Here is a 4,124-nt window from a genome sequence, read left to right as displayed (position 1 = left end):
CATTGTATTGCCAGCTTTTCAGAATCGTATTATCTTTTTCATTGTGGTGTATAGAAGAAGTACACTGCACGCGTTCTGTCCCCGCCGCAGATAATTCCTGTCCAAATGAGATGGATCCGACCACAACTACCAACCCCCAACTACCCCATTACAATTAAATGCACATGCTCACCCTTTTCCTCCCCAATGGCACAATTCTATTTACGGCCACGGTCATCTTCCTCCTACCTCCTAGGCTTAAAAGAGGCCATCTTCTTCACCATACCATATCTTTCCAAGGAGTTTCATTCTCAGCTCAGCTCTTCCTCATATATGCTCTGTCCCATTCTTACATGGTTCTCATTGCCATATCAAGCTCCAGCGCTCCCCTTGTCGCACTAGAGGAGCAACCGCCCCTGCCACTCATGGTTTGCCCATTCTGCAACAATGGCATGGTTCAGTGTTGGGTATCCCGCACAAACACCAATCCAGGCAAGCAATTCAACAAGTGCTAGCACGAGTGGGTACGTACCAGGCATCTTTGCTAACATGTTTACATTTTTTGTGTTTCTTGCTATAAATTTCAAGTTTCATTTTTCTTTTCTAGTCTCGCAAGTGCAACTTCTGAAAATGGAAGGAGAACTGTATAAACGTCATTCATGCCAAATGGCCCAGGCAGTTCACCATCCCTTCTCGTGAAGACAGGAAGTTACACCGCATCATCATCACCCTTCTGGCACTGAATCTGCTCGCCATGCTGTTCGTATGCCGCAAGGTCGCTTGAACCGCGTATTTTGCCAAGATTACACTACTGCAACCTCTTTCCCTAATGTGCAACTGTTAGCACAACCAATACTTGTTTATTGTTCTGCCGATCTGGCATGAAGACCCGATGTTTTTACAATATGCTGATATGTCTTTAGATATCAGTGATCCATCTGTACGCCTAGGCCGGACTAGTATTTCCAACCACTATCTAATTTTTTCTTCTCACAAAGCACCTGATGTGGTTGCTTAGTGCTTGTGAACTTGTAACGCCTACCATCGGTTTTAATCCTAATCGTTGTCATATGAAATTCTTGTGGTCTCCATTCTTCACTATGTATAACAAATTCTTATCTCCGACTGTACACGCGCCATTCCATGCCGGATATAACCGTTGTCATATGAAATTCTTGTCGTCTCGATTCTTCATTATGTATAACGAATTTTTATCTCCGAATGTACACGCGCCATTCAATGTCATACATCCATGTTTTCTTTACTTGCCACCATGTATGGCAAAACATTTTCTGAATTTATTGGCAGAGATCCATAAACGCAATTTCTACCACGGTAACAAACAATCTCCAACGTACCACTTGTACCTACATACTATGTTTTCAAAATTGGCCATAAAGGCGACGTGCTAAAGTCTCCGACCCAGTCAATATAGATCAATGAATGCTGACTTTAGCTGGCGAATTTACCTGGTCCAACCATATTAAATGAAGCAGGACATAGGCACTGCTAAGCTATAGTACTAGTTGGTCCTGTATTCACACGCAAAAATTCATTCCGGCAAAAGTGGCGTGCATCCCGAGCCAGCAGACGATCGGCAGTGATTTCCGAGTGCGTCATCACCGTGCTTCTAATCCGCTTCCAGGGTTTTTAACACTAGTGTAGCGTGAAAAACCAATGCTCTTATATTATGAAATGGAGGGATACAATACAACACATGTCATGTTTTTGCATGTTCCAAATAGAACAACATTGCATATATTAAATAATAGATATTACTACTATGTTACATAACAATGTCCAAATAAACACAAATAAACATATTTCCCGGCTTCTTGCTAGCAAACAACCAAACACAAAAAAGACACTAACAAGGTCCAAGTAAAGGCAAATCTCTACTCCTAATAAAGCAGTTGGTACTCTCGCTTTCAGGGGTTTTTTCGTCCTACCTCCCATAGTTTTTTTGGTACCTCCTCCCACCTTCGCTGTTTTTTTTTCCGTAGATTTTTTTTGTCCCCTTCCCCCACTTCATTGGTTTATTTTCGCGTCACCCTCTCACACAAACGAAAGAAATCTGAACAGATCAGAACTTTTCATACTGACGCAAGTTATCTAGTAATGTAAAATCAATCACGAACAAACTCTAAAGATCAAATCTAAATTAATTAACTTTATCTTAAATCACTCAATCACATTAATTAGAAAACAAATAATTGATTTTCAGAAAAATCGATCAATCACATTAACCTTACCTTAACTCACGGATGATAATCAATCTTCAAACGAAGGAAACAACACATCGAGGTAGCAGTAAATAAACGCCCTTTCTTATGACATGTATATGATCTTCCCTTCCCTCTCCGTTGTCGAGCGTTCTTGATTCTCGAGGCCGATGCTTGGGCAGTGTGCGCCACTGGGTCGTGACGGTGCCGGAGGACGAGGACGGCGAGGCCGGGTGCCGCGGCACCGCGTTGGCCGCGGCCGGTGAAGGGGGCGAAGAAGGGCGGCTTCCCCGGCCCTGGCTGTGGCCGTGGCCCTGGGAGTTGGTGCGGTGGAAGCGGCACTTGAAGGACCCGGCGTGGGTGGCCGGCGCGCAGACGCACTTGGAAGCGGGCCCGTGGCTCGCGCCGGACAGCGCCGACGCCAACCCGGGCCACCTCCTCCACGTATTCTTGGAGCTGTGGCCGGCCGATTTACATGAAATTAATTCCCTCAGTTGTGATGGCAAATATGATACACATAATCCATATTGTTATGCACTAGCGTGTGTGTGAAATAGATGAATTATGGTCCCGTATCCAATAAAATGGATATGTGTGTGTGTTAAAGAGAGAGAGGAAGAGGGGGGAGAGAGTGAGGAAGAGGGAGAGAAAGTGTGTGTGTGAGGATTTGATGGTAAAAAGATCACCAATGTCATTTGATATGTATGAGAATATTAATATTGAACTCTTAAAGTTAATGTGGCTCTGTTGTAACGCACGGGCGTTTTTTTAGTAGACATAGTTCTTTATACCAAACAAGGGATGCCTATTGAGCGGGAGGTGATGTATGTTGTGTGCGAGGCTGCCGATGGGGAGGCCCAGTTTTGCGGTTTCTGATTCTGACCACATTGACCGACCCAATTAATTGCTATATTCTTAGTTAATCGCTTGTTAAAGTGATAAATCGACACAAACACTAAAGATAAGGCATAATCTTAGCGTTGAACCACCGATAAGCGATGAATTTTTGAATCGGCCAATATTTTGAAAACCAAAAAACATACATGTTGAAAAATTGTTCGTCAATTTTTTCAAAAAAATATATTTCTGAATTCAAAAATATTCAGGAATTGCGGACAATCAGGACCAAAAGAATTTAGAAAAATGATAAAAAATCAAAATCAAAAGAAAACCAGTACCAAGGACAGAACAAAAAAGGAAAAAAAAATCGACTAAAAGGTCTAGTATCTTCACAAAACAGTGTTTCTCTGTACTTCAACCACCATGCTATTGGGCCGGACCTGGAGGGAGATCACTGTTACAGTCATGGTCGCGCGCCTTTCCTTCGCATCCAGCTCTGAGCTCTCGCCCCCCTGTTCAGCGTTGAAGCAAAATATGGCACAGCCGCACGGAGCATTGCGGAGGAGGCGGAGCCTGCAACCAGCCGCCGGGAGTAGCTGCGCTGGCGGCGACACATCCACGGCGTTGCGTCCATGCCCTCTGGTATCTAGACAATGACGAGAGATCCAGGCAACGAGCACAAGCCCGCACGACCAGTCAAGCAGCGCACGAGAAATTTTCTTTCACTCTCCAAATTTTACCTCACTCTCCAAATTTTACCTCACAGCATCATCTTGGTAACAGTTTCCACATAGGTTGACTAATAGGTAATATTACTGGGAGTTATAGAACTTGTGTCGCATGTTTAGTTTTTTTTGAACGAAGACTTCAGAGGAGCCCGGCTTTGAATTAACAAAGCCATCAACCGGCCAGGATTACATAACAAGATAACAACCACACACCAAACAAAGAAAAAGAACAGAAAAACGGCGAAAGGTACAGAGGCGCCGGGGAGCAGCTCACAATGCTCACATACAACAAGCTAGACATACAAAGAGCAAATGCTTGGAGATGCCAGCGACCTCTTGCATGCACAGAGCCAAG

At 44.0% G+C, this 4,124-nt stretch overlaps 1 long non-coding RNA gene across 1 annotated transcript; it reads left to right on the top strand.

The window, feature by feature from the left end:
• The first annotated feature begins 216 nt into the window (after nt 1-216).
• On the top strand, nt 217-1,109 carry LOC125523613 (uncharacterized). Its single transcript, XR_007290311.2, has 2 exons — nt 217-503; nt 587-1,109. It is a non-coding gene; the product is annotated as an uncharacterized LOC125523613 (long non-coding RNA).
• Nucleotides 1,110-4,124: the final 3,015 nt, after the last annotated feature.

Source organism: Triticum urartu, chromosome 7A (genome assembly GCF_056163025.1).
Source record: "Triticum urartu cultivar PI428250 chromosome 7A, HENAU_Tu73, whole genome shotgun sequence".
Lineage (NCBI taxonomy): Eukaryota > Viridiplantae > Streptophyta > Magnoliopsida > Poales > Poaceae > Triticum > Triticum urartu.
The sequence above is the reverse complement of the archived record's forward strand: the minus strand, read 5'-3'. Positions and strand labels throughout refer to the sequence as shown.